At 42.9% G+C, this 18,820-nt stretch overlaps 1 long non-coding RNA gene across 1 annotated transcript in view; it reads right to left on the reverse strand.

Moving 5' to 3' along the window:
* LOC145413427 (uncharacterized) overlaps window positions 1-18,820 on the reverse strand; it is a 170,512-nt gene that overhangs the window by 38,972 nt on the left and 112,720 nt on the right. Inside the window, exon 2 of the long non-coding RNA XR_013899727.1 lies at window positions 5,014-5,054. This is a non-coding gene — a long non-coding RNA (uncharacterized LOC145413427). The remainder of the gene's footprint in view (window positions 1-5,013; window positions 5,055-18,820) is intronic.

Genomic DNA, 18,820 nt, shown 5'->3' on the forward strand with positions numbered 1-18,820 from the left:
CGTCTCTCTCTCTCTCTCTCTCTCTCTCTCTCTCTCTCTCAACCCCCCATCCCTCGTGCCCTTCTCTCCCACCTCCAGCCAGTTTTTTCTAGTGTGAGCGAGTATAATGACACGTGCAAGCTTTCATCATGTGAGACGGGCAGGCAGGCAAGCGAGGAGGAAGGAAAACAGAGGCAGGAAGATAAACAAGGAAGCAGGCGCGTCGGCAGGGAAGCAGAGGCAGGCAGATAAGTAGGGAAGCAGGTAGGCAACCAGGGAGCCACAGCGGTAGGCAGGAAATGTAGAGACAGACAGATAAACATGCAGGAAGGCAGGCAAACAGGAAGGTAAAGAGGTAGGCACTGAGACAGGCAAGGAAGGAGGCAGGCAGAGAGGCAAGGAGGTACCAGCTAATCAGGAAATCAGGGAGGTAGGCAGGTAAATTAACTGGCAGGAAGCTAACAGAAGGACAGGCAGGAAGCTAACAGAAGGACAGGCAGGTATAAAAGGAAACTGACAGGTTAACAGGGTGGGAGACAGCAGAGAGGTAGGAAGAAAGACAAGTAGGCAGCAGGCAGGCAGGCAGACAGCAAGGCAGGCAGACAGGCAGGCAGGCAAACAGCAAGGCAGGCAGACAGACAGCAAGGCAGGCAGACACGCAGGGAGGCAGGCAGACAGGTAAAGAAAGTGAGAGGGAGAAGAGAAAGTTTGAGGGAGGGAAGGAAGTCTGAGAAGAAATAAGACACCATAGTCCGAAGGAAGGAAGTGATGAGGGTACGAATGAGAGAGAGAGAGAGAGAGAGAGAGAGAGAGAGAGAGAGAGAGAGAGAGAGAGAGAGTCTACCTGCCTGTCTGTTTTGTCGAGAAGTAATATAAGGTCAAAAGTTGTGTGAAGGAAGGAGCAGCTAAGGTGTGAAGGAGGAGGAGGAAGAGAGGAAATATGAGGAGGAAGAAGAAGAGAAGAAATAGGAGGAGGAAGAGGAAGAGGGGGAATGGGAGGAGGAAGAGGTAGAGAGGATGGAGGTGGAGAAGGAAGAGACGGAGGAGGACGAGGACAAGGAAATAGAAAGGAGGAGAGGAAGGGAGTTGATTTACAGATTAAAGCGCTTTATCTCGGCAGCGGAACATCAAAGGTCATTGTTGTCGAGTTACTAAACAATAATAATAATAATAATAATAGTACTAGTAGTAGTAGTAGCAGTACTGTAGTAATAATAATAATAATAATAATAATAATAATATAATAACAACAACAATAATAATAATAATATAATAACAACAACAATAATAATAATAATAATAATAATAATAATAATAATAATAATAATAAACAATAATAATAATGATAATAATAATAATTAATAGTCACCACGTAAAATTAAAAAAAAATGAATTATGGAACTATAAAGTCATTAATAGCATCATGGTTGTCATAGTAACCATCAATAAAACGCTTGAGAGTGGAGACGAGTGGAGGGAAGAAAAAAAAAACACAGAGGAAAGAGCAAAGGTGAAAGACTGAGTGATGATCAAAGAACAGAGGAAAGGATTAATGATAATAACAGGAAGGGAGAAAGAGGTAAGGGTATAAGAAGAGGGAAGGAAAAAATAAGGGACAGAAAAGCAGGAGGAGGAGAGGGAAGAAGGGAGAAGAGAACATGATGGGATGAAAGAACTGAAGAGGAGGGGGAACTGAGAGGAGAGAAGAGAGGTGATGGGAGGGGAAGGGAAAAGGGAGGGGGAAGGAAAGATAACAGGAGGGAGAGAGGAAGGGATAAGGGAGAAGGAAGAGAGGAGAGAAATGAGGCAAGAGGAGGAAGGGAACACGAAGAGGGGGAAAGAGGTGGGGCAGGTAACAGATGAAGAGGTGAAAAGACAGGAGAGGAAAAAAAAGGAGGTGTGGAAAGAAGGATACTGGAATGAGAGGTGTGACTGGAAAGAATGATAAAGAAAGAGAAACCAGGAGAATCGATTTTGTGACCTGTGTATCCAGTGCAAAGAGAGAGAGAGAGAGAGAGAGAGAGAGAGAGAGAGAGAGAGAGAGAGAGAGAAACCATGGAGAATATGAGAAAAGAAAAATCAGACTGGATGGCAGGGATGAGGAGAGGAGGAGAGTGTGGAGATAATTACTGTATAAATGCATGTATGACGAATTCCTTGTCCTTGACCTCAGAGAGAGAGAGAGAGAGAGAGAGAGAGAGAGAGAGAGAGAGAGAGACAGACAGACAGACAGAGACAGAGAGAGACAGAGAGAGAGAGACAGACAGACAGACAGACAGACAGGGAGCGATAAGACAGAAAGCAATGAATGGAAGGGAAAGGAAATGCGAGAAGCGTGAAATATAGTTCTTAAAAAACCATGTGGGAGGAAGGAAGGTGGAAGGAGGTCAAGGTGAAGCTGTTTTCATGAAGGATCTTACCCAAGTTTTATAACATCCAGACCTACAGGACAATCAACCCTCTCACGATGCGCACAACTCTAGGCTCTTAATCCAGCTCATGACAGATGACTTTATTCAGCTGAGAGGGGGTCATGGAAGCGTGAGTGTTACATCCACATCTCCCTTGTCCTGGAAAAAAAATCCTTGTCCCCCTGATCCTTGGCCATCCTGGGGTTGAAAAGGGACTCGACGCTGAAGAGGCACTGTCCTGGGCCCTGTTTGTCAGGCTTTTGTTATTGTCCCAGCTGTTATTAGCAGGAGCAGTTTATTGTTCTTGCTTGTGTTATTTGCTTGTTATATGTTTTGTATTTCCCTTATTGATCTTCATGTATATTCTGATATTTTTTCCACTTTATTATTTTTTGTTTAATTTGGTGTGCTTTTTCCATATGCTTTCGCTGTTGAGATTTGTTTTTATTAATTCAATTTACATCATATCACACACACACACACACACACACACACACACACACACACACACACACACACACACACACGACATAAACAACGCCCATTACGTAGAGCAAAAATAGAAGTATACGATGATTGTGTTATTGGTTGATTGAGTAGGAAAGGCAGATATTATTATTATTATTATTATTATTATTATTATTATTATTATTTTTATTATTATTATTATTTTTATTATTATTATTATTTTTATTATTATTATTATTATTATTATTATTATTATTATTATTATTATTATTATTATTATTTTATTATTATTATTATTATTATTACTATTATTTACTGCTGTTGTTTTTTGTTGTCTTTATAGCAATATAATTGATAACGATGATGACGATGATGATGATGATAATATTTGTACTGGTAATATACTCAGCATTATCATAATATCAGATGCTTATAAAACCTTCAGTAAACCAATATTTTACCCCTATTAAATGTCCAAGCTAATAAAAAATAAAGGTAAATTATAAAAAAATGTGTATATTAGGTATCCCAGCTGCTTTAATATTCATGGAGCTGAAATGAGGGCGATGGATAGGTATTATATGCTGAGATTGAGATGCGGAGGGTAATAGCGGAGAGAGAGAGAGAGAGAGAGAGAGAGAGAGAGAGAGAGAGAGAGAGAGTGAATAGATGAGACCATGAAAGTGCTGGTGAGTGGCATTTACCGTAGGAGTATACGCTATAGAAGTCGTTTATAATTTCACGTCCTCGCATTATTAAAAAAAAAAAAATGTATATGGAGATACTGTATATGTAAAATCGCGTTCAAGAGTTAGGTTACCTGTGTGGTGATGTTATGTCTGCCGTCGTGTTCACAGTAGGTTGGCTGTATAATTCACCCACTACCTGGATCATTTAACAGTAGTTCAAGAAGTAAATGGAAAAGTTGTGCATTCCACGGCAGCATCCAGTACGATCACAAGTGTATCCCTACTCATTAACGCGGCTGTATATCAATTTAATATGTCTGTTACGTCCCTGTTGTGTTTTTAGCTTCTGTGTATAGTTTTTCTTTGCGCTTATGATCCTTTTTTTCAGTTTTTGCCTGTTTGTTTGTCTGTCCGTCATTCGTGATTGGGTTGTATGTTCACAGTTTCAATTTAGGTTTATGTTCAGAGTGTGTGAGTGTTCAGGTTCATATTTGTGACTGTGACATTTTATTTATTTATTTATTTATTTATTTATTTATTTTCTGTTCAAAGCTTGAATGTCTTTGTGCTCCCAGTTCTTCTTTGTGTTTAGTTTTATTTTTTATATAATCGTTGTTTGTTCTTGTGTTTATATTTTTTTGATGTTATAATTTGTGCTGTTGTTCTTAATCTATGCTAGTCTTACGTTAACAGTTTGCACTTATGCTGTTGTTCTTAATCTATGCTAGTCTTACGTTAACAGTTTGCACTTTGTGATTTATGTTTGTAATTTCTGTTTATGATTAGGTCTTGTCTTGTTTTTGTGTTTTTCCATGTCTGTGCCTGTCTGTGTGCATGTGACTCTATTGTACTAGGCCTGTGTCTGTCTGTCTGTATGTGTCTTTGTTTGTCTGTGTCTGTCTGTCTGTATGTGTCTTTGTTTGTCTGTGTCTGTCTGTCTATATTCTTGTTTGTGTCTGTGTCTGTCTGTGTTTGTGTCCAAGTATATATGCTTAGATGTAATCAAAGCATCAGTATAGGCCTAAATGTATGATTATGTTTGTCCCAATGTCTTTGTTTGGATATACTCTTCTGTGTGTGTGTGTGTGTGTGTGTGTGTGTGTGTGTGTGTGTGTGTGTGTGTGTGTGTGTGTGTTTAGTTCTGGCAATTTTCTCCTTGTTTGTTTTTCTTGCACCCCTGTGTGTCAAGCCAACCGCATATGTAAACAAAAGCACGCGCGTAATCACACCCACACTCACCCACTCCCCTAGCGAAAATGAGAGAGAGAGAGAGAGAGAGAGAGAGAGAGAGAGAGAGAGAGAGAGAGAGAGAGAGAGAGAGAGAGAGAGAGAGAGACACACACACACACACACACACACACACACACACATTCATTCACCCTCCCCATACACAAATTTTCACAGCACTGGTCCGTGAAGGAAAAAAGAAAAGAGAGTAAAAAGATATTCCATTGTCCAAGAATTACCTTGAGTGTGGCGTGGTGGAGGGGGAGGGGGAGGCTGGACTCTGCGGAAAGAAAGGAAAAGTTGAGTAAGAAAAAACACTGCCTTCTGAAAAACTTAACTTTGAAGCGTTATATTACAGTATAACTTGGGTATAATGAAAGTGGCTATATTTGTATACTCTGTTCTTTTGCTGAGGTCACCCCTAGCAAAACGAGACGAGAGGCAGTAGATAGATAGACTGATAGACTGATACAGATACTGATAGGAAGGTAGGTAGGAAGGTTGACAGACAGGTGGGTAGATATAGATGGATAGAAAGGTAGATATGCAAAGATACAGATAGGAAGTGAGATAGGAAATTGACAGACACAGATAGAGTTGTTCCTACCATGATTCAGTTTAATAATGAATATAGTACATACTATATATAAATAATTTTCAAGAGGATTGTCTCTCTCATGGTCGGGTATTGTTTTGTGGTATAACTGAACTAATACCCACTGAGAGCAAGTCATGGGAGCCTGATACTCATAACACCGTCACAACCAACCCTCTCATGGTCGGGACAGCTGCGCGTTAGTCACAGGAGGCTGAAATCTTTAAGCTGCCATTATTATATTTCTGCGTTGGAGAGTGAGGCCAGAGAGGCATAACCCAGCGCCCCTTCCCCTTTAATAAACCTAGGGCTGTCCGGGTCCTGTCCTTAAAACATACCGTATTATTCATAGAGTTTGCCCAGGCATTGAGGAGCCAACATGGACAGTTTTCACGGCAGCGCTCAGGGTTGTATGATTAAACGCTTCATCTGTTTTCTTTTTCTTCAGTTCGTTCTTTTTTCCCTAGATGATTTTCTCCAGTTTAAGGTAATTTTTCAAAATGATGGGTTAAATGTACAATCTTCGTTGATCCTGTGTTACCTTCAGAGTTTGCTATACCGAGTAGCTCTGACGAGGAGCCTTCACATGGTGGCACTGTGCCCCCTGGTGGAACAGCTGCGGCGTCCACTGGGCCTTCTCATATTCCCAGCACCTTGCCCTGGGAAGGACTCTGATCCGACCCTGGGGAGTGCTCATTACCACATGGGATCGAATACCTGTCAGATGTACTGTATCTGTAGAAAGGCCCTACATTAACAATCGCTAATCTTTGCTTGACGGGTTTACTTGGCCAGAGAGACCGGGAATGTGCAGGAAAAACAATATCATCTACATCGAGTAAAACAGTCTGACATCAACATAAAAAAAAAGAAAAAAAAGAATCATAGTAAATAATGAAAGAAATGAATAAGATAAAATATAACTGGGTCATTGTACAGAAGGGACTAATGAACCTAAGGCTCTTCGGTTCGTACCCTTAAAATTTAGTATTCATGATGTTTGTCAAGGGACTGAGGAGCCAGCCTGGACAGTTCACTGGAGCTCTTAGTGTTGTATGCTTAAACACTTCAGTACGACGAGGTATTTAGTACAGGATGATCTGGGGGAGGCGGTGGCTCAATCGGTAGAGAGGTGGCCTGTAGTCCTAACGGACCCAGGTTCGAATCCCGGCTGGGGCAGGGAACAGTTTAAGGATTTGAATTTCATTAAATCAGGCTTTACTGATCTACCAGAAGACCCGCCGACATGTCGTAAAAATACCCCCGCTAATACCAATACACCAGTCCTGTATGAGACAGCCCTAGCATGTATTCAATATGGACGGTGGGTGTTAGCGCCGAAGTGGTGACATGTAGAGGTGTATGGTATGTAGGAGGACTGCTGGGCCTTGATAGCAGGCTGTGAAGCCTATGCCCAGAGTCGGACACATAAAAAAAAAAAAAAAAAAATATACGACGTTTCTCTTCGGGCCCGGACACTCTTGCCCCTGAACATGTGATCGTCAAGAGGAAACCAGGCGCAGGGGTCCGTCCACCGTTCAGACTCGAATGTTGAGGCAGTACTTTCCAGGTCCTTCTTTTCGTCTTGTCGGCCACATGTTCGGGGGAAAGCGTGTCTGGGCCCTTCCACTCCGCCGGGCAATGTCTCGTGTATTGTGGGGACGGCTGGGTTTGTGTTATCAGCTTGTGCAATCGGCATCAAAAGTTCTGTCGTCTGTGCTGGTCCTTTCACCACAGACTTTGAATATCAGTAAGTTGAAACTACATTGACCAGTATGTAGAATCGGTATAAAAAGTTCTGTCGTCTCTCCTAGTATTCTCTTCACAGGCATTGAAAACCAGTAAGGTGAATCCACAGTGACCTACAATGATCATTTTAATTGGCCACAGATCAGTGTCATCAGTGCTGGCTGCTGCTGATTCACCACTGATTTTCATCGATCATGGAAAAAGGAGCAGGAGAGGCGACACGGCTCATGATGCCAACTGTGCCCTGCATCACTGGCTCGTTTCCTACATTCACTGCCACAGCCACGCCCATACTAGCCGACTGAGCTAATTATGATACCGTCACGTGAGTTTCTAGTGCAGCGCTGTTTATGGCATACCCTATACTTATATCTGCTGTCTATAAACAATTCACCTTAGCTTAGGATTTTTTTTTTTTTCCAGACTAGGCGGGTTAGATACATCATCATTAGCTTTTTAAGTGAGAGGAGTTTTTCGTGAACTAACGGAATTATCTAAAGAGAACTGCAATAAGCAAATAATTGTAAGCTGATTCACTGATGTATGCCTGTGGTTAGTAAATAGCAAGCGTGTTTTTGACTGCTGCAAGGATGTAACGGCATTTAAGTTTCTGGTGCTCAAACGACGGCAGCTTAACATTTTCATATACCACGAAAGAAGGATGGTAGACTGCTGAAGGTGGACTGCAGTGGAACGTGGGCTGAAGAAACGGACTGGTAAAGGTGGACTGAAATGGAATGTGGGCTGAAGAAGAAAGATATACTGCTGAAGGTGGACTGCTGCACCGGGTTCACATTCCGAATTTGCCTGGAGCTACAAAACAACGAAGATTAAGTCTTTTATCATTTATTCTTGTTTTCTGAAGACGGTATCATTCAGTGCAGGAAGGGCTTTTCGAACCGGAGGGATTAGATAAAACCTTAACTAATCCCTATACTGCTACAGGTTCCCCTAAATTTAGGTGAGAGTTATTTTATGGGACCGATTTTGTGTAGTGTTCATGGGAGGGGGATGTTCTGTGCGTGATGCTGATGGAGTGGGAAGCATTTATCATGGTGGTGTGAACGGTGGTATGACGTTGAGTGGTGTGGCGTAGTGTGGTTATGTATGGTTTGGCTGTTTGAGGTGTGGTGGTGTGAAAGATGGTACTGATGTAACAGCGAGTGATATGATTTGGTGTGGGTGCGTGCGGCGGGGCAGTGTGATGTGTGGTGTGTAGGGTGGCACGTGACTGTGTGTTGTCTGGCAGAGAGAGAGAGAGAGATAGGGGGCTTCGCATGATCAGGCTGAGGAAGTGGGGTGAGGGGGAAAACAACAATAGGAGTTAAAGGGGGGATGGAGCAGGGGGAGAGGAGAGGGAGAGGAAGACTAAGGAGTAGGGAGGGGTAGCAGTGATAATATGGAGGTAAATTTATCTTAATCTGATATTACGTACCAAACATTTTCAGCCACTATCATGTTGCTAAATTAACTGTATTGTAAATCATTCCCCATTTACACACACTGAACGTTAAAATTTCGTGGTTCATAAGAGAGGTTACTGCTCAGATATAGCTGGAAGGAAGGCGGAATGAGTGGGGGGACGGGAAGAGGGAGGGGCTAGCTAGAGGCTGGGAGAGGAAGAGAAGGGAGGGTGGAGGGAAGGGAGCGAGGAACTGGCTAGGGGGTGAGGGAGAAGCGTGAAATCTAGATGCATGGGAGAAGGCATAGTTAAACATTCCTTTAAATTATTTTGCCCTTTCTTTCAATTCTCCCGTTATCACGTCAAGAACTTATGAATAAAAAGATATAAATATAAGTTGCAATTAACGTTGGAGGTGTCATTTGAAAGATATAATGGGTTAATGTTAATTAAGAAACTTGGCAACTTAGCTGTGTGTGAGGTAGTGCTGAGGAGGCAAGGTGCTCAGCTACCGGCAATAAATAGCATAGCACATTTTTTACTTCCTAATCCTTGATTTCCGAAGACAAAATTAAGATAGAATATAATGAGAGTAAAAATTATGTGAGCAGAGAGACGGCAAAGGCGGTGACGTTATTGTTTCTAGTAGTTTATATAATTAGTAGAACAGTTAATAGCAAACTCGTCAAATTTTCGCTGGCTACAAGCTGCTGCATCCTGGGCGGTAGGGCCGGTCTCTTCTCGCGAGTAGTGTGATTGATGGGTGTCCGTACTTTTTTTTTTTTTTTTTTTTTTGGCACGTGCTAAAAGAAGTGGAATACTGGGAGCCGAAGCAAGAGTTATTTCACTTGCATTGAGATCCAGGTGACTCAGGAGTGTAATAAAAGGTATGTAAATAAAAGATTACCCTGGACCGTTGCTGGTATGCCCATGTCTGTAGGTAGGTTGTTAAGTAGGTAAAGCAACATGTCTCATCTTTCTGTATCTCTGCTAAGTTCTGTAACTTGGGATGCAGACTAATCTCGCCTAACAATTTTAGGTCCCTTGTTCTCGTCGGTTGAGGAAGCTCCCAAACACCTTTTCATTAGCAATATATTTTGTCTATAGTACAGTCACACATAAAAGAAAGGACCCCCCCGGCCATGACACCTTTCATCTAATATGATATCGGTCCTGGTAACACTGTAAATGACGTCAGGTGTGGGGGTGTGAAGCTGCGTTTGGGAGAAGTTCATTCAAAGTTCATTATAAGTGTGTCGAGCCCATTCATTTAACCCTTGAGGCCGGGGGTGTCATTTGCATCTTATTCCTGCCACCGGCTGACGATTTTATTCAGCTAACGATAAACTTTTTCAAATGTGATGGGTTACATACATATGCCTTGATAACAAGTCAGATATAATGTATGTTTGACTCGAAATGTCGATTGAAGCAGTGTTTCTTGCAGATTAACTGTGCCCTCCTCTCAGACACCCCTCCTCATCCCCCCATATGGCTGACGTCGAATACACTGTTACCAACACTGAATACTCCGAGTTATATTGCCTCTAACGCAGGGGGGGTCTTTTCTTTTATGAGTGACTCTACCTTACTGTCCTCCTCTGTGTTACATAAATCCTTCCTATGTCGCCAGGCTCTGCATAAATACCGTACAAAAGGATATTAACCAGCCATGTTCAAAAATAAATCGCTAAGGAAGAGGTGTTAGGGACCCTCTATATCCTACGAGAATACGAGCCGAAGTGTTTCATACATGACCTTCAAAAATTCGACTCTTGCTTGAACCTCCACACACCCAGTTTTGATGATCCTACTTTAATGGCTCCACCTCTCGCCATTCCTTTCCCCCCGGCATTGAATGTATAATGGCTGAATAACCATTAGCGCGGCATACCCGGGGCAAGGAGCACTAGTACTTGTGCCATGAATAAATTGTACATGCAAGGGCGTGGTCGGAAATGTGGTATGCGTGGCGTGCAGTGCGGCAAAATGATGGAAGGATGGACGCGTTATATTTGTTTTATTTGTCTAACGTTAACTAGAGTATATTCATTAGGATATATTTAACACGTTTAGCTCGAACACATACTTTTTGCTTTATTTATCTACTTGTTTTTATTATTATGGTGCTGGAGAGGGATGCCTTCACGTGGTGGTACCGTATGATCCTCTGGCGTTAACCTGAATAAAATACAAAAGGCAGAGCAATGATAAAATTAACCACAGTTGATAATTCCTTCTACACATAGCACATGTAGAAATGGAGGCGATTTGTTTGTGGTCACCCCTTTCGGGATTGAGGTGTTTGGTAATAGATAAATAGACAGATACACATAGCATACCCAGGGTGGTTCGTATAGAGCTCTGCACTAGAAAGTCACATGGAGGTATCTTTACTGTATGTGCAGTATCGTGGGTATGGCTCAGTCTGCTGATGTGGGCATGGGAGATTCAGTGAGATTAGACAATACATACCTGATGTACGATAGACACTGATAACGCTGACTGAGCCGTCCCCGCAAAACACGAGAAACAGCAGGGCAAAGTGGAAGAGGAGACGTATAAAAAGATCACCTTGTAAACTTTCAGCTCTGAAAAGGTCAGTGAGGGTTATATCCAACCCCTCTAGAGTCGAAGGCTTTTTCCTATGCTGAATAAAATCGTCCAGCAGTAGCAAAAATAATATGACAAACTACATCACCGTAATTATTATTCCTTCACTGCTCGGTGGTTCCTCTGAAAAAAGGTAAAAACGTATGGTGGAAGAGAGGATTAATTTGGAAAATCGCCACTGTAGAGTTGAACAGAGCTTACTTCTTACGCATTGACGGTAAGCTGTCTTTCCTAAACTGTCAAGCATTGTCTGGGGCGGCAGGAAATATATAAAAGGCGTCATCGTAGTCTAAAGACTATTATTATTATTATTATTATTATTATTTGTTATTGTTGTCGTTGTTGTTAACTCACGCGTGAACTCGGTGAACTACTGGCTAAATCTTTCCCTTTTCTGCAATCCACCATCGTCCTTTCAGGGGAGAGGGAGGGAGTTGAAGGAGGTTTCTATAACCAGGTAACGGAACTGTCAGGTAACACCAGTACCATCGCCTGAAGCCACCTCTCTCCAGTGCCACTCAAGAGGTTAATTGAGCATATTAAGCAGTCTTAGATCCTTGTGCTCAGGTATATTTACACTACAAACTACAAGTATTTTACAGGCAAACATCTGTGTAATATCAGGTTTTATCCAAGCAAAAGTCAAGTACGAATCGTCATTTTTTTTTCATTCTTCCTATCTCTGCAAAATATTATTCATATTAAGAGAGCGTCTGGTAGTAAAGGGATTAATGAAATTTATTAACCGTGGGTGGAATTGTCAAACTTAGTTACGATCGATTTCCCGTCGTAACATAGATATTTTGTCACAGAAAGAACTAGACAAGGGAAGACTTTCACTCCTTTCGCTGATCCTCCTGCAGAAAGCATTGATATTCTGCGGTAAATATCGTCTAGTAACTAAAATTTCTTCGTGAAGTTAGAACAGGAGACAGAGGAGGTTTTCGACAGCCTCCTTGTCCGTCCTGCAAATCAAAGTCAGAGTTACGACAGGGAATTGATCGTAAGTGCGTTTGTGTGTCCCGGCCTATGTCTGCTACGAAATCTCTAGACTGAATAAAATGGTCAAGGAATAACAAGGGTAAAAATTAAAGTTCTCAGACTGAAGGGGCTAATGGCATTCACGAAAACGTCTCTTGATTTTCGGACCCAGATGGAGGTTTATTACATATTTAGTTATCCCTTTTCCTTCGCCATGTCTTGATATTAACATTCTTTGTACTCGAACATTGAGTTGATTAAAATTGCACTAGCTGGAGGACGAAGCGTTGCCAGAGACCCCCTTTCATAGACCAATATTCCTCTCGACACTGCGTCATACGAGTATTTGATGGAGTGCTAATATATCAGTGAACTCTTGAGCCTGCTTGCGTTGTATTCTTTTTATTATAAGATTGTTTTATTCACGTTAGAAGAGAAAGTTTGAAGATGGAGGGTTATGTAGCCTTCATTCACCCCATTCTCTACCAAGGGCAGAAAGAATAAGCAAAAACACGTCATCTGTATGGAGAATAGTAGTAATAGTAGCAGCAGCAGCAGCAGCAGCAGCAGCAGCAGTAGTAGTAGTAGTAGTAGTAGTAGTAGTAGGTTGTGAAACGTGAACCCAGTGGACAGCAGGCTGTAATTTTCCTCCTCCAGCAGTCCACTATTCTCTTTTGTTCGGGGGATAGGGAGGGAATTGAGGGATGTTTATATCCAGGCAGTTCGGCACCCGCTTTTTTATTTTTTATTTATTTTTTTTTTTTTTTATGCGAGGAAGAAGGAACCAAAGGCCATGAGCCCGCAGTAACAGTTCCCTCCAAGAGAAAAACAAAATACAATAGAGAGCCAAATTCAAGATCCGATCATTTTGAGATGCCTGGACACACTACGTTTGAAAGACTGGAGATCATAGGCAGGAGGAAATACAGACAGAGGGAGACAGTTCCAGAGCTGACCTGTTGCATAAATGAAAGACTGGGAATAACGGTTAACTCTTGCATTAGAGAGTTGGACAGAAAAGGGATGAGAGTTTGCTGCCAGACGGGTGCTACGCGCCCGTCGTAGAGGTGGAGGAATGCAAGCAGACAGTTCAGAGGAGCAGTGACCATTAAAGTAGCGATAGAAAAGAGATAAAGATGCAACAGTGCGGCGAAGAGACAGAGGTTGAAGGGAGTCAGTAAGAGGAGGAGAGTTAATGAGACGAAAAGCCTTTGACTCCACCCTATTGAGAAGAGCTGTATGTGGGGAGCCTCCCCACACATGAGAGTTGTACTCCACACAGGGGCGGATAAAACCCCTGTATAGAGTCAACAATTGTGCAGGGGTAAAGAAAGAGCGGAGTCGGCTTAGCACACCCAATCTCTTGGAAGCAGATTTTACAAGAGATGTAATATGATCTTTCCAAGATAAGTCCTGAGTAAATGAAACCCCAAGCATGTTCAAGGATGATGCAAGATTAATCTGAATATTATTAAACATTAGTGGGTATACCTGTGGAAGATTTTGTCGGGTTGATAGGTGTAAGAACTGAGTCTTAGATGCATTAAAGACAACCATATTATTTTTACCCCAGTCAGAGATATGAGCCAAGTCAGACATTAGGTGTGCCATAGCCTCATCCCTTGTTTCTTGAAGTAACTGTTGAGATGGGCGTTGCGGGAACCGAATGGAAAGATGAAGGGTGGAGTCATCAGCGTATGAGTGGATAGGGTTAGATGTACAGCTTAGAAGATCATTGATGAATAAAAGGAAGAGAGTTGGTGATAGGACAGAGCCCTGAGGAACACCACTGTTGATAGATCTAGGAGAAGAACGATGGCCGTCTACGACAGCGGCTATAGAACGACCAGAAAGGAAGCTAGCGATGAAGGCACAGATAGAAGGATAGAAACCGTAGGAGGGCAGTTTGGAAATTAAAGATTTATGCCAGACTCGATCGAAAGCCTTTGAGATGTCAAGTGCAATGGCAAAGCTTTCGCCAAAGTCCCGAAAGGAGGATGACCAGGAGTCTGAAAGGTAGGTGAGAAGATCGCCAGTGGAGCGTCCCTGACGGAACCCATACTGACGATCGGAAAGAAGGTTGTGATAGGAAAGATGCCTTAAAAATTTTTTATTAAGAATTGACTCGAAAACTTTTGAAATACAGGACGCTAAAGCAATTGGACGATAGTTGGAGGGTTGGGAGTGGTCACCCTTCTTAGGGACTGGCTGAATGAAAGCAAACTTCCAGCAAGAAGGAAAGGTACAAGTTGACAGACAAAGGCGAAATAGTTTGCCTAGGCAGGGTGTAAGCACAGAAGCACAGTTTTTGAGAACAACAGGGGGGACTCCATCAGGCCCATATGCCTTGTTAGTACTGAGGCCAGTAATGGCAGAAAATACATCAACTGAAGAAATTTTAATGTCAGCCATGAGGAAGTCAGAGGGGGGAAGTGATGGAGGAACAGCACCGGAATCGTCTAAGGTGGAATTGGAGGAGAAAGTCTGTGCGAAGAGATCTGCTTTATCAGTAGAAGAAATAGCTACAGAACCATCAGAGTAGAAAAGAGGAGGGAAGGATGATGAGGTAAAGTTGTTAGAAAGATTTTTGGCAAGGTGCCAGAAGGAGCGAGAAGAATTCGAGTTGGAGAGTTGAGAGCATTTAGTATGGATGAAATTATTTTTAGTAGAGGCGAAGAACAGACTTAGCACGATTCCGGGCAGAAACGTAAAGATTATGTGATTCAGGGGTGGGTTGGCTCCGGTACCTTTTGTAGGCCCTCTCCTTGTTGCGGACAGCATTAGAACAAGCGTGATTAAACCAAGGCTTTCTTGCGTTAGTCAAAGGATATGAGAAAGGGAATGTATGCTTCCATGCCCGAGAGAATAACCTCCGTGTAATGCGCAAGGCACACTCAGATGGCTCACGGCCATGGAAGCAATAATCATTCCAGGGAAAATCAAAGAAGTACTGCCTGAGGGCCTCCCAGTCCGCAGCTCCAAAATGCCAGAGACGACGTTTCCTGGAGGGTCCGCAGGCCGTACTGGAGCGATAGGACAGGTTAAGGTAATAAGGTTGTGATCGGAGGAGCCCAACGGAGAGAAAAGATTAACAGAGTAAGCAGAAGGATTGGTTGTGAGGAAGAGGTCAAGTATGTTGGAGCTCTCTCCAAGGCGGTCAGGGATACGGGTAGGGTGCTGTACAAGCTGCTCTAGGTCATTAAGGATAGAAAAGATGTAGGCTTGTTCACCAGGTGGATCCGTGAAAGGAGAGGAGAGCCAAAGGTGGTGGTGAACATTGAAATCTCCAAGAATGGAGATTTCAGAGAAAGGAGAAATGGACAGAATGTGTTCCATTGTAGAAGTAAGATAGTCGAAGAATTTTTGATAGTCAGTAGAATTAGGGGATAAGTAAACAGCACAGATATATTTAGTCAGAGAATGACAGGAAAGCCGAAGCCAGAGAGTGGAGAATTCAGAAGAATCAAGTTCAGGAACACGAGAGCAAGATAAGTCGTTGCGTATGTATACACAACAGCCACCTTTGGCTTTGAAATGAGTATAGAGAAAGTAGGAGGATACAGAAAAAGGGTTTGCTGTCAGTTGCCTCAGACAGCTGAGTCTCCGTTAGAAAAAGAAGGTGAGGTTTAGAGGAGGAGAGGTGGTGCTCAACAGAGCGAAAGTTAGATGAAAGGCCGCGAATGTTGCAGAAATGAAGAAGAAGAGAGTCAGACAGTGGTTCCAGGCACCTCGAGTCGTCACCGGGAGAGGGCAGATGGCGGGGGCATTTATGGTCCCCCCTGGGGACTCCGAGGCTGGGTGAATCAACGCCATTTTTGGTTAATTTTGAATAGGAAGTGTAGTGTGTACTGTGCATGTAGTTTGGTGAAGATAGATAGAGAAATTTGTACTGGAGAGCATGCTGGCCTACTCTCTGTGTAACTGAGACACTGAAAAAGTTCAGCAAAGGGGGATGGTCAGGAACTAGTCCTGAGGGCTGATGAAACGGGAGCTCCAGCACTCCCTGTCATCAGCTTTCCATCCACCTCGGGAGTACTGCCCTGCTCGACTGGTGCTACAGTCTACACCTCATGAAGGGGTTAACTGATATAAACAGATAATGAGGTGAGTTGCATGTAGATGTTACAATAATACCATGTACCAAACACTACAATACATTCAACTGCAATTAGTCTATATTAACAAGACAAAAGTTTTCGGCCAATTGCAGATTATTGCCCGTACCTCAAGTACCAGAATAAGACAATACTACGTCTCGGCATCTTTCCAAAGCTCACGTTTGTGGCAAATTCCATATTCCAATGCTAGCATCTTATTACATTTAATCTTTCAGCATGACGAGATGGCAATTTTATGTTTTGTTAAAGTGAACAGTGTTCAGTGAATAACTATCAGCCGGATATTGGCTCCTACCGAACAGTTTTAATATCATCACCCTTAAGGCGATAATTCAGTGTCTCTCTTTATCCCATCAAGTCTCTCCTCCATTTTCCTGTTTCCCCTTCCTCCTCCCGATCTTTTACCTTCCTTCTCCTTGTCTCCTCCCTACTCCACATTATTTTTTCCTTCTTCTTCCCTGTTTCTCTGTCATGCTTTTTTACTTGCTATTTCTTATTCTCCCTCCCTATTTATCTTCCCCTCCCTGTCTCTCCCTCCTCATCACAATCCCCTCTCTCCCTCCCTTCTCCTTTCCCCCTCCTTATCTCCTTTCCCCCTCCCTATCTCCTTTCCCCCTCCCTATCTCCTTTTCCCCTCCTCATCTCTTTTCCCCCGGCCTATCTACTCTCCTCCTCCCTATGTCCTCACACTCTCCTCCCTACCTGTCTCTTCTCTCCCCCTCTCTTTCTCCTCCTCTCTTCACTACGTCTTCCATCTCTCACCATATCTTCTCATTTTCCTCCTCGTCATTGATTTCTTCCCCTGCCCAGTATTCTTTCCTCTCCATCTTCTCCCTCCTGTCCCCTCCTCGGCCTCTTCTCGCCCCCGTCCTGATCACTCCTTCCTCTCCCCTTCTCTCCTTTCGGTATCTTCAGTCCTTTCCTCCCACTCTTATCTGCCTCCCAAGATCCCTCCTCTTCTACTCTCTTCTACACCTCCCTCCCTGTCTCCAATCACCCTCTTCCCCAGCCACTCTACCGCCATCCACTCCCCCCCCCACCCATTCCTATTACTCCCTCTCCTATCACCCGCTTTCCACCACCACTCTACCACTCACTTCACCAGAATCCCCTCCCTTATTCCCTCCCTACCATCCACTCCCCACCACCCACTCCTCACAATCCACTCCCACGCTACCCATTCCCAACCACCTAATCCCCACCACCCACTCTACCACCATCACTACCCACCCCCACCGCCCCCATCATCCACTTCCCATCACCCACTATCCCCACCACCCCGATCATCCACTTCCCACCACCCACTCACCCCACTCCCAGGAGTTTGGTCTCTTGCCCTGCTTCTCAACTTGTACCCTGCCACTTAGTCTTACTCGATCTCACCCTTTCACTTCACTCATCTGAGGAACGCTCACTCTCGTGTGTGTGTGTGTGTGTGTGTGTGTGTGTGTGTGTGTGTGTGTGTGTGTGTGTGTGTGTGTGTGTGTGTGTGTGTGTGTGTGTGTGTGTGTGTGTGTGTGTGTGTGTGTGTGTGTGTGTGTGTGTGTGTGTGTGTGTGTGTGTGTGTGTGTGTGTGTGTGTGTGTGTGTGTGTGTGTGTGTGTGTGTGTGTGTGTGTGTGTGTGTGTGTGTGTGTGTGTGTGTGTGTGTGTGTGTGTGTGTGTGTGTGTGTGTGTGTGTGTGTGTGTGTGTGTGTGTGTGTGTGTGTGTGTTAATGAGTACGCTTATTTGCTCTTAGAATACCCTAAAGAATCTGAAGGTAGACTCAATCTAAGTCTGATATAACCTAATGGTGACGCACTTTTCCTGTGAGATGGCCATGAGCGCAACTATTTTTTTATTGTCAGTTCTATACTTCCAAGGGCGTCAGGCATCTCTTACCAATAAAATATTCTGCATTGCATTTGCCTAGCCTCGTGTACCTACCCTCCGAACGGACTATATTGGGTAGCATGGGAGTGAAATTACTTATATCCGTATCGCCTTCTTTACTTGTATATGTGTTATCTTTACTACTTACGTCGGTACCTTTTTTTTTCTTTTTTTTTTTAAGCATATCCGATTATCATTTTTACTACTGTCCATATCATCTTATCCGCATCATCTTTATCACTTATATCCGTACTTTTTTTTACCATTATTAATGTCAGATGTTACTTATATCCGTATCATCTTTAATATCTTTCTTTTTTTTTTTTTGCCTATATCCCTATCTTTTACTTATCCGCGTCATCTTTATTCATATCCGTATCATTCTTATTTACCCATATCCTTATTTTTTTTACCTACATCCACATTGTCTTTATTACATCCGTATCATCTTTATCATTTTCACTTATATCTACATCATCTTTATTACTTACATCCGCGTCTATATTTTACCTATATTCCTATCTTTACATATATCTCTATCACCTTTTTTGTCCATATCTTTATCATCTTTTTTTTTTCACATAAATCCACATCATCTTCATCAATTCACAGTACAGCAGAGCCCTGACCTTTTATTTCACGTATAGTAGTGGTATTTTCAACAAGTTAGAGTGTAGGTGGAGTGATGTGCATTTGTCACGGTGATATTCCACTGGT

This window comes from Coenobita brevimanus, chromosome 96, assembly GCF_032717465.1.
Source record: "Coenobita brevimanus isolate Jiangsu-jjx chromosome 96, ASM3271746v2, whole genome shotgun sequence".
Taxonomy (NCBI): Eukaryota; Metazoa; Arthropoda; class Malacostraca; order Decapoda; family Coenobitidae; genus Coenobita; species Coenobita brevimanus.